Genomic DNA, 12905 nt, shown 5'->3' on the forward strand with positions numbered 1-12905 from the left:
TGTCCTGCTTTTTGTGTACAGGACATACCTGGGCAATTTTTCACATTGCAGGGTAAATGCCAGTGTTGTAGCTGTACTGGAACAGCTTGGTTAGGGGGACAGGAAGTTCTGGAGCACAGGTCTTCAGTACTATTTCTGGAATATTGTCAGGGTCCATAGCCTTTGCAGTATCCAGTGCCTTCAGTCATTTCTTGATATCATGCGGAGTGAATCGAATTGGCTGAAGTCTGGCATTTGTAATGCTGGGGACTTCAGGAGGAGGCAGAGATGGATCATCAACTCAGCACTTGAGAGTCATAGAGTCATAGAGAGATACAGCACTGAAACAGGCCCTTCGGCTCACCGCGTCTGTGCCAACCAGCCACCCATTTATACTAATCCTACATTAATCCCATATTCCCTACCACATCCCCACCTTACCTCAATTCCTACCACCTACCTACACAAGGGGCAATTTACAATGGCTAATTTACCTATCAACCTGCAAGCCTTTGGCTGTGGGAGGAAACCGGAGCACCCAGCGGAAACCCACACATTGTTGAAAATGCTTCAGCCTAGTCTTTCGCACTGATGTGCTGGGCTACCTCATCATTGAGGATGGGGATATTTGTGGAGCCACCTCCTCCAGTTAGTTGTTTAATTGTCCACCAGCATTCACAGCTAGATGCGGCAGGACTGCAGAGCTTAGATCTGATCCGGTGGTTGGGATCGCTTAGCTCTATCGCATGCTGCTTATGCAACTTGGCACGCTTGTAGTCCTTTGTTGTAGCTTCACCAGGTTGACACCTCATTGAGGTATGCCTGGTGTTGCTCCTGGCATGCCCTCCTGCACTCTTCATTGAACCAGGCTTTGTCTCCTGGCTTGATGGCAATGGCAGAGTGGGGGATGTGTCAGGCCATGAGGTTACAGATTGGGGTTGAGTACAATTCTGCTGCTGCTGATGGCCCACGCTGCCTCATGGATGCCCAGTTTTGCATTGCTAGATCTGTTCGAAATCTATCCCATTTAGCACGGTGGGAGTGCCTCACAACACGATGGAGGGTATCCTCAATGTGAAGGAGAGACTTTGTCTCCACAAGGACTGTGCGATGGTCTCTCCTACCAATATTGTCATGAACAGATGCACCTGCGGCAGGCAGACTGGTGAGGACAAGGTCAAGTATTTTTTTCTCTCACCACCTGCCGCATACGCAGTCTAGCAGCTGTGTCCTTTAGGACTCAGCCAGCTTGGTTCATACTAGTGCTACTGAGCCACTCTTGGTGATGGACATTGAAGTCACCCACCCAGAGTATATTTTGTGCCCTTGCCACCCTCAGTGCTTCCTCCAAGTGGTGTTCAACATGGAAGAGTACTGACTCATCAGCTGAGGGAGGACGGTAGGTGGTAATCAGCAGGTTTCCTTGCCCATGTTTGGCCTGTTGCCATGAGACTTCATGGGGTCCAGAGTCGATGTTGAGGACTCCCAGGGCAACTCCCTCCCAACTGTATATCACTGTGCCACCACCTCTGCTGGGTCTATCCTGCCGGTGGGACAGGACATACCCGGGGATGGTGATGGCAGTCTCTGGGACATGGTCTGTCAGGTATGATTCCGTGAGTATGACTGTCAGGCTGTTGCTTGACTAGTCTGTGGGACAGTTCTCCCAACTTTGGCACAAGCCCCCAGATGTTAGTAAGGAGGACTTTGCTGGGTCGACAAGGCTGGGTCTGCCGTTGTCGTTTCCTTTGCCTAGGTCGATGCCTGGTGGTCTGTCCGGTTTCATTCTTTTTTATTGACTTCGTAGCGGTTAGGTACAACCGAGTGGCTTGCTAGGCCATTTCAGAGGTTTTGTAAGAGTCAACCGCATTGCTGTGGGTCTGGAGTCCTATGTAGGCCAGACCAGGTAAGGACAGCAGATTTCCTTCCCTAAAGAACATTAGCGAACCAGATGGGTTTTTACAACAATTGACAATGATTTCATGGCCATCATTAGATTAACTTTTAATTCCATATTTATTAATTGAATTCAAATTCCACCTTCTGCTGTGGTACCCTGGATCTCTGGGTTACTAGTTCCGTTCCGAAGGGTCACTGTCCCGAAACGTTAACTATGCTTCTCTTTCCACAGATGCTGCCAGACCTGCTGAGTGGTTCCAACATTTCTTGTTTTTATCTCTGGGTTACTAGTCCAATGACAATACCACTACTCCACTGCCTCGCCTATTGATAGGTTTGCAGAGAAAATTATGCCTTCTGAACAGACATTCCTATCATTTTAATGTAAATTTAAAATCATATTGCAACACTACCAAAGTAAAAAAGCTTCCAATGTAGTAATGCAATTATGTCCTGGTTTCAAACTCCAAACTGCACAGTGCTATTCAGTCACAACTTGATTGTATATTTCCAACTTCAAAGTAACTATATCATTTTATTGGCATGTGCAGTGACAGAAGTCATTATCAGGGATAGGCAGAGATCACAGGTTTCTGACATTTAAGAGTGGATTGAATAAAAATCTTTAAAAGAGAATGGGGAAACAATTGGAAAATAGGATTAGAATATGCAGCATAAGAATAATGGGACAAAGGGCATCCTTCGGAAACTATGCTTAATAATGTGCCTAAAAAGCAAACACTTACTAATTTTCAATCAATATGAAACCAAATAATTGTCAACATGGAAGCATCAAGTTGGGTTGGACACCACTAGGTACAGGATTTAATAAATGGGAAAAGGCAGAAAGTTTTCTGTAACTTTTACCTGTAAAGGAGTTTTAAAAAGAAACTGATCTTTGTTACTTTTTTGCAGGCAGAATTGTTAGAAGCATCAAAAACTAGAGTTAAGCAGCAGCAAATACAGGGCTACTAAAAACACATGAATAATGTAAGTAATCTCAGACATCGCCGAGGTAAATCTAATTACAAGTAATTTGAAATTAAAGGTTACTAATGGTCTGAAAGACCGAATGCTCCAGTCAAAGCCCCCAATCAAAATATACTATTCTTATATAAAAGCAAAATACTGCGGATGCTGGAACTCTGAAACAAAAACAAGAAATGCTGGAATCACTCAGCAGGTCTGGCAGCATCTGTGGAAAGAGAAGCAGAGTTAACGTTTCGGGTCAGTGACCCTTCTCCGAAGAAGGGTCACTGACCCGAAACGTTAACTCTGCTTCTCTTTCCACAGATGCTGCCAGACCTGCTGAGTGATTCCAGCATTTCTTGTTTTTGTATACTATTCTTATTGTGCTGTGAGAAGCGCACTGTTAATTCAATCCTGTCTCTGCACAGATTGCCTAACAAATTTTTGAACTTTCAAAATTAAAGACCCAGCCAACTTGTAACCCCCCCGAATGAGGCTAACAAACCAGGTGTCTTTAAATCAAATTAACTGTTTAATTAGAAAAACTAAATTTTTAAATAATACGAAGATATAAACATTTAAAACAGAAAAAATTAGCATCCTTGCAGATTTACGCTCCTGCCGAAGGTGGAACAGTCCAAGGTTGCCTGAAGTCCTCACAGCCGCCAAAGGGGGGGGAAAAAGGTTCTTCAACAGTAGAAGAGTTTGTAGTCTGATTCAGAAGTCAAAATTGTTGCTCCTTCTCCAGTGATGAATTTCAACAATTAACATGCAAACACTTTTTAATGGATCAATTTGGCTTTAGAATTTGAGGAATAAAGGACTGTCACGGATAAAGGCCTGCTACCAGACCCGAACCGGACGGCATATGTTGGGTTCGGGTCAGGTCGCTCTTCCGGGTCCAGCTTTCTGGCTCGTATCGGGTTGAACACATACAGTAAGTATTGCTCTGCTGGGAAGTTGAGTTTAGTGTCAGAAGTTGAAAAGCTATCGGAGCTGGGAGTCCGGGATGTCAAGGAGGAAAACTCAGGTCTGCGCAGTGAGCAAGCGTCTTTATGATGTCATCGCACTCATGCTGTAGCTTCCTGCAGATTCGGAATCGATAGGTAGGTAAAGTGAACATTCCAATGGTCGGGTCAGCCTCAGGAAAAAATGGAGGGACTCTGGCTGGGTTGGGTTCAGGTCAGGTTTTTTATCCTGACCTGAGCAGGCCTTTATGTCGCGGTCTAACTTCCCTTCCTCAAGTTTAAATTATCAAGAGATCTCTGCTTTGGCTTGACTTTTTAGAATTTTGAGAATAATAAACAGACTAAACTCTCTTCCTTCAGTTGAAATGGTCTGAGAGCTCTCCTTTCTGGTGCTAACACAGCTGCCCACCTGTTTCTCAGTTAGAACAGCCTGTTTCCACTATAAGCCTGTTCAAAATCAAATTGTAACAATGCATCTCTCGATCTCTGGTCCTGAATGGCTGTATCCCGGGGCAATGAGAATGCATTCTTTGAGTTTTTAAAGAACTTGCTGCAAATGTATTTGAAAACTGAAAAATCTGGAAGCCATTTTCCCCATGTCCCATGAAATCCATAACCCAAACATAGCAATATCTATAGCCGACAACATATATATTGAGGTGGAAGAGAAGACAACAGCATCTGAACCTGGAACTTAAAATTAGGCTTTGGCAACATTATTTCCTCAGATGGAGGGATAGTGCAGAATATTAGTCTCCTCATATAACAGACACACAGAGCACTGAGGTGCTGGCTTGCGCTGATTCTCTACTGTGCTACTATAAGAAAAGCCATATTCCTGCAGATTATTGTATTGCAAAAATCTCCACTGCCTGAGCATCTCAGGCATTTATTGCTCTGTTGACTAAGCCTGCTAATGGCATGAGGCATAAGCACAGTTAATAAAAACTGTGGATTTATGTTTCTCAAGAGCAAAATCTACTAACGTGGACTTCAAGATTACTTGTCCCTCAAAGTTGGAGCAAATATCAGCCCTTAAGCTCCATGCAAGGAGCTTAGCGCTGAACAATATGATTAATACAATAAAGTAGATCAACAGCATTAGTAATCAGCAAAATGCACAAACTGTATTTTCCTTGTTTACAAATTCTAGAAACTACAGAACCTCGTTCTAGAAATTGGGAAGTGAACAAAGCTGAAAGAAAAAAATTGTTCTATAGGTCCTTTTATACTTGCTTATGCTAACTGGTTTCTAAGACGTAGGGACAGCCAGCTGCAAGTTAATGTAAAACAATTGCCAGGAAGATAATTTTTAGCAGATCGTTTGGGCTAAAATAAGAACAGTAGTGATGACTGTTCGGCCAATTAGATCATGGCTGATCTGCATCTTAATTTCATTTACCAGTCTTGGTGCCATATTCTTTAATATCCTTACCCAACAAAAATTTCAGTTTTGAAAATTTCAACTTTAGCCCTTTATTTTGTGGGGGGGGGTGGGGGGATTTCCACTACCATTTGTATGAAGTACTTCCTGACATCACTCCTGAATCACCCAGCTTGAATTTTAAGGTTAGGTCCCTTTGTTCTGCACTATAGTCTTATGTACCCTATTACCTGCTTTAATCATCTTGCATTCTTCAATTCCATTACCCCTTAATCTTGTATATTCAAGGAAATACAAGCCCAGTCTATGCAACCTGTCCTCAATTAAAGCCTTGCGCCAGTCTTACCTCAAGGCTGCTGTTTTAAAGCACCAGGCAGCACTAATAGCATATAAAAGCCACTAAACATTTATACATGGCATAAGCAGGAAGCTGCATGCAACACTGCCTGTTTACACATGTAGTAAATTTTTATGGTCACATTCAGCATACAATTTCCCCAGAACCAAGATTGTAAATGTTCCTACAATGCGTGAAAGGAAAAAAGTACCAACAGATCCCAGCCCTTGAAATGGGTGGATCATCTGCCATACAGCTGAACAGGTAGCTTTCAACAATGGAGCTCTGATGAACGAGAAGATCATGCAGATAGAATGGAGATACTACATCCAGAGTGTTAATGCAGACAGGCTCAAGGAGTTTCTTGCCTTTTGAATTACATTAGATAAAGCTGAATTGGTGCTCCTGTGTGCAGGTAAGTATCATTTCATTGAAAAGCAGAGGAGTCATGTTAAACATGTATAGAACCTTGGTTAGACTACACTTGGGAGTACTGGTAACAGCTCTGGTCTACATATTATGAGGGGGGGAAAAAAGGCAATGGGAGGCTGTAAAAACATACTAGATCAGAACTGTGAAGTTATACCAATCAGGAAAGATTGAACAGGCTAGGGATCTTTTCTGTAGAAAGGAGAAGACCAAGGGGTGATCCGACAGGGTAGATGTCTCCGCTTGCAGGCAAGAGCAGAACTAAGAGCCATAAACACCAATTTATGTTGGTCACCAACAGATAGTCACAAATAAATTTAACAGGGAATTCAGGTGGAACTTCTTTACCCAGAGAATGATTAGTGTGTGGAACTCATTACCACAACAAGCAACTGAGGTAAATAGCATAGATGCATTTAAATTAAAGCTAGCTAAACACGAGAGTAAAAGGAATAGAATATGTTGATGGGGTTAGGAGGAGGATGGGGGAAGGCTCCTGTGGAGAATAAATAATGGTATGGAACTGTTGGACTGAGTGGCCCATTTCTGTGTTGCAACTAATTCTTTGGCAACTAAAATGTTTCCTGAATAATCTGCAACCACCTCAAGAATCAGTATAGGACTTTTGAGTTCTAGCATACAACTGAATCATAGAATGATCAGTACAGAAGGAAAATATGCAGCCCATAGTACCTGCTTTTTGAAAAAGCCATCCAATTAGTTCCAGCCCTGAAAATCTTTCACTTTAAGTGCATATCCCCTTCCATCTTGCAAATTATTGAATCTGCTTCCACCACTCCTTCAGGCTGTGCAGACCAGATCATACCTAAAAACAAAATTCTCAATTCACTTTTGCCAATTAGCTTATATTTGTGTCCTCTGGTTACCACCTTTCTGCCACTGGAAAAAGTTTCTCCTTATTTACTCTATCAAAACCATTCATAGTTCTGAACACCTTAAATTTCCCCTTCGCTGCTCCAAGAATAAACCCACCTTCTCTAATCTCTCCATGTACTTGAAGTCTTGAATCCGATACCATCTTGGCAAATCTCCTCTACATCCTCTCAACGGCTTGATATCCCACCCAACGTGTGATGCGGAGAAATTAACATAATATTCTAGCTTGGCGTAAACAGTGATTTATAAAGGTTTTGCATAACTTGCTTTTGTACTCCATGCCTCTGTTTATAAACCCAAGGATCGTGTATGCTGTTCTAACAGCCTTCTCAACTTCTCCGACCACCTTCAAAGCTTGGTGTATGCCAGGTGTCTCTGATCCTGCAACTTTAAAGTTGTACCATTTAGTTTTCATTGCCTCTCCTCATTCTTCCTACTCAAATGTATTACTTCACATTTCCCTGCTTTAAATGTATGTCATGTTTCTGCCCTCCTGAAGTCTGACTATCCAGCTCATCGTTTTCTACCTTTCCAAGTTTTGTGTCATTTGCAAAATTTGTAATTATGCCTTGCATTTCCAAGCCCATGTCATTAATTTATCAAAAAGAGCAGTCCTAATATGGACCATCGGGAGACACCACTGCATACTTCTCCCCAGTCTGAAAAAAAAACTATCGCTTTCTGTCCCTTAGCCAATTTCCTCCCCACACTGATAATGCCCCTTTAATCCTATAGGTTTCAATTTTGCTAACAAGGCTATCGGATGCCTTTTGAAAGTTCATATACACATCAACTGCACTAACCTTTATAAATGTTACTTCAAAGAACTGAAGTTAGTCAAACACAATTTACCTTTAACAAATCTGTGCTGGCTGCTATTTATTTACCTATATTTTTGAGAATTAATGTTGTCTGATCATCTCCCAAGTGTCCCCACCAGATGTTAGGTTAATGACCTGCAGTTGGGTTTATCCCTCCATTTGGACAGGGGTGTAACATTTGCAATCATCCAGTCCTCTGACAGCATTCCCCCATATCTAAAGAGGATTGGAAGATCGTGGCCAGAGCTTCTGCTATCTGTGGCCTTACTTCCCTCAGCAATCTAGGGTGCACTGCATTTGGACTGGTTGACTTTTCTACTTTGAATGCTGCCAATCTTTTAAGTATCTTCGCTATTTTTATCCTATCCATTTTCTATACTATCTTCTCCTTTATTGGGACATTAATAGCATCCTCTTCTTTAGTGAAGCCTGATGCAAAGCACTCATTTAGTACCTTATCCATGTCCTATCTCTCTACAAGATCTTTTTAGTCCCGATCAACTCCACCAATCCTTTCACTCACTATGAGACTTTTAGGTTCACTTTTTTGTTAGCTGTTAATCTATCTCACTCTTTCTTCACCCCATTTCGTTTTTTAGTTCGCCACTGTTCATCTTGGGGCTTTTCTGAAATCTGAGCTGGACATTTATCATAAACCTCCTTTTTCAGATTCATTTTAATCTCTGCATCTTTAAGTCATCCAGAGAACTCTAGCTTCATCACCTTCTCAAGGACAACTGGGGCTGGGCAACAAATGCTGGCCTTGCCAGTAATGCACACATCCCATGAAGGAATAAAATAAATGTCCCCACACTTCATTCCCAGAACCAGGTCCAGCGCTGCTCCCTTCCGCATTGGGCTGGAAACAAAGTTCCCTTGTATACATTTCATGAATTCCTCCTCCTTTCCTCTTTGCCCTTAATGTTATTTTCCCAGTCCATATTAGGATAATTGAAATCCCCATCACTACACCATGGCTCTTACATCATTCTCAAACTTGCCTACAAATTTGTTCCTCTAGCCCCACTACTTGGAAGCTTATAGTACCCACCCAACAGTGCAATCGTTCCATCAATTGTTCCATAATTCCAACCAAATAGATTCTAACATTGAACCCTCAAGATCTTCCCTTTCCAGTACTGCAACAAGCGCATCTTCAATCAATGCTGCCACATCTTACCACTTCAGTTTTTTCTTTCCCCATCTTTCCTGTATATTTTGTGGTCAGGAATATTACCAACCCTCCCATTGTTTGAGCCAGGATTCTGTTATTGCGCCTGTATCATTATCCCATGAAGTAATTTGTGCTTGTAGCTCACCAACCTTAATAACCATGCTCTGTGCATTTACACACAAGCACTTCAAAGCCATCCTAGTCCTCTGTCTGATTCCTATTTGATTTTTGATTTAGATTTTTTGATTTAGAGATACAGCACTGAAACAGGCCCTTCGGCCCACCGAGTCTGTGCCAACCATTAACCACCCATTTATACTAATCCTACACTAATCCCATATTCCTACCACATCCTCACCTGTCCTTATATTCCCCTACCACCTGCCTATACTAGGGGCAATTTTATAATGGCCAATTTACCTATCGACCTGCAAGTCTTTTGGCTGTGGGAGGAAACCGGAGCACCCGGAGGAAACCCACGCAGACACAGGGAGAACTTGCAAACTCCACACAGGCAGTACCCAGAATTGAACCCGGGTCGCTGGAGCTGTGAGGCTGCAGTGCTAACCACTGCGCCGCCCATTTCTGGACTACACTTTATTTGAATACTGTCTCTTCACCAGTTCTGTGCACCTTATTTCTCCTCTCTACTGTTTCATCCTGGTGGCACTTCCCCTGCCAAATTAGTTTAAATCCTCCCAAACCCACCACAAGACTAGTTAACCTCCCTGGTCTTTTAGGGGAAGAATAAATCCCTTGCAATAAAAACTTCTTGTAAACAGAGAAAGTAACTTTTCTGGTAGTCACTATAACCCATCATTTCCAGGAACTGAACTGTATTTTGGTGGGATGGTTTGCATCTTCTTATGACCCTGAGGGCTATGCTGGCAGCAGTACAACTCCTTCAAGGACCACCCAAGCCAGACAGGTCAAAAGGCAGGAACTAGGCTAAAAGGTTGTCACTAGTCCTTCTGCTAGGGTACTGAGTCAGGCCAACAACTTGTCCACAAAGATGCCTTTCATTACAGAAAACAACCCAGAGACAATACGTTTGTTACGAACCAACAAACACAAATACCAAGTCTGTAGAACCGCAATCTGCTGGATATACAGCAATACTCAGATGGAATTAAATACCTTGGTCTACAAGAAGAGTAGTCAAAGAAGTACATTTGCTCATGTACCACTTGGCACAACGGACCATTATCCATCCACCTGTAACATTTTCCCATATAGCATCAGTTGGTTACAACCCAGGTACATGTGGGAATGAAATACCAGTTAGGTCATTGACATAAGCCCCGAGACATTGAAGATCACGGATGGGTGCCTCAGTATGTGGATATTGCTCAAATGTGAAGGAACACTACGCTAACTCAAACCCCAGATGTTACCACAAAAAGGTGTGGCTGAGCCAGACTTTGTCACAGTTCTTAGACGCTTTTAAGCGGAATTCTACTTTCATTAGCATTCCTGTATCGAAACATATGCTGAAATATGCTGCTTTTTCCTTATAAGAAATGCTCTATTCTGTTCCCTCTCCAGCCCCTAAACTATCTTTCCTATCAATGGATATTTGTAATAGCTGCTATGGCTCCAGTGGGAACAGCCATGGCAATCTGCACAATAAAAAAAAAAATCCATGGATCTTGTTCAGTCCAAGACATCCATCACTTACGCAGCAGCACCACAGCCTATATTTGATCAAGCATCAACTGACTTCAGGAAAATGTCCCATCTGCTTTATCCATGCTCTGAAGTTGTGTAGCCTCTGATGAGCTAAATCTGTCCAAAGGGTCAGGTGGCATATTATCCCAATACCAATGTCATTTTCCCAGAATAGCTGAAATCCCCTATAATCGCTACTCTATGGTTCTTTTATCTTTCTGAAACTTGCCTGAAAATTTGCTCCTCTATCTCATTTCGACTATTTGGCTTGGGTAGTCCTTGAAGGAGTATGCAAACCATCCCATCACAATACATTGGGGCGGCACAGTGGCGCAGTGGTTAGCACTGCAGCCTCACAGCTCCAGCGACCCGGGTTCAATTCTGGGTACTGCCTGTGTGGAGTTTGCAAGTTCTCCCTGTGTCTGCGTGGGTTTCCTCCGGGTGCTCCGGTTTCCTCCCACATGCCAAAGACTTGCAGGTTGATAGGTAAATTGGCCATTATAAATTGCCCCTAGTATAGGTAGGTGGTAGGGAAATATAGGGACAGGTGGGGATGTGGTAGGAATATGGGATTAGTGTAGGATTAGTATAAATGGGTGGTTGATGGTCGGCATAGACTCGGTGGGCCGAAGGGCCTGTTTCAGTGCTGTATCTCTAAACTAAAAAATGCAGTTCCTGGAAATAATGGGTCATACAGATTACCAGAAAAGGTTACTTTCTCTATTTGCAACAGGTTTCTACTTCAAGGCATTTATTATTCCCCAAAAAGACCAGGAATATTGGAGGTAGGTTAGTGCTGTGGTGATGGGAGGTGGTTATACTGCTCCCAATCCTCCCCTTGTTTGAGCCAGGTCTCTGTTATTGCCCCTGCATCATAATCTTATGTGGTAATTGTTCCTGCAGCTCAACCTTATTTACCATGCTCCGTATTTTACGTAACTCACTTCAAACCCATCCTAGTCTGTCTTACATTTCCTCGGGCTGATTCCCCTTTGTTAGATCCTATTTCAAGCAGATCTAGGTGCTAACAAAGGTAAGAACTATGGAAGCAATCCACTTTTAACTGTAGATGTATTGCAGGATTAGTACCAGAAAGTATGTCATAAAGCCTGTTGTGTATCTTAGCCTTTGAACGATAATCCCTTTTATTTGTTTTTGTCTGCTTTATTTGCTCTCTATGGCTATCAAGACGGAACAAAATTATTCAAATGCATTGCTATATGGCTTAAAAGAGCACAGTTTATCTTGCTGTTTGCGTAAACTTATTTCCTGGCAGATCTTTGTTCAGTGCTGGCATTTTAAACTCTAAGAAACCGGAATAAATTGTATAGCCTGGATAAACTAACAATATTTCATGCTGTTTGACTAATTTAACCTACACTTACAGAGCAGCTGAAGACTCTTCTAAACTTTGTGAGGAGGTTCAAAATAGTGAGCAAAGAACCCTCGGAGACAAAGCAGTGCCATAGCACAGGTTCTTAGGTTTCATATAGCACAGGAGTAGGACGTCACATTCTGTGGAATCATGACATTTTTATGACCATACTCAGTGTAACCTGATAACTTCTGGAAATCTGTGTGCTATGTTCTGATAGTACATGGAGAATACAGAATAAAGACTACACAACCAAAATTATGCAAGGAAAATGGGACAGAATGGGGTGGGAAGGATAGTCCCCATGTATTTCCCTCTTCAGTATCCTTGCCTTTTGACAGAGATTCAATTTTTATATAACCCTTTCTACATTAGTTACATTGACTTCTACTCACTCATTATGATCTGGGTTCTTAAGAAATGTTTGTGCCTGTGTTAGGCATTTCACAATACCAATGTTGTAATAAAAGCAAAATACTGCAGTTGCTGGAAATGTGAAATAAAAACAAGAAATGCTGGAAATACTCAGCAGGTCTGGCAACATCTGTGGAGAGAAGAGCAGAGTTAACATTTCAGGTCAGTGACTCTTCTTCAGAACCAATGTTGCAATGGTCATCTCTCTAAAATAACTAACTCTGGTAATGCAAAAGTTTAATTATATTAATATAGCCAAACAAGATCAACTTTTATAAAAATTTGAAACAGGCAAATCAAAGACCTCAGCTGTCTTTACTCAATGCAGCAATTGGACAAAAGGAAATTGCTATTTGACATGAATTAAATTGTATTAGAAGCAACAGTGCAACTTTTATAGAAAACAAAATGGAACTTTTCAATAACTGCAGTATTATTGGTTAACACTGAAAGTTAAAACAAAACCATGATTTTCAGCAACTGTAAGGACCAACTATTGGAGTATTTTATTCTGAATGCGAAGGATCGGCTATGTTTTTCTTTTCGCAGTATTAACTGAAACAAAGTTACAAAAGGAAACAGAATTTTCCA

General features: G+C 41.9%; 1 protein-coding gene across 5 annotated transcripts in view; it reads right to left on the bottom strand.

Annotated features, from left to right (window-relative positions):
• The window catches only part of afdna (afadin, adherens junction formation factor a), a 598271-nt gene that overhangs the window by 483687 nt on the left and 101679 nt on the right, over positions 1 to 12905 (bottom strand). The gene's annotated exons all lie outside the window — the stretch shown is intronic.

This window comes from Heterodontus francisci, chromosome 13 (assembly GCF_036365525.1).
Source record: "Heterodontus francisci isolate sHetFra1 chromosome 13, sHetFra1.hap1, whole genome shotgun sequence".
Taxonomy (NCBI): domain Eukaryota; kingdom Metazoa; phylum Chordata; class Chondrichthyes; order Heterodontiformes; family Heterodontidae; genus Heterodontus; species Heterodontus francisci.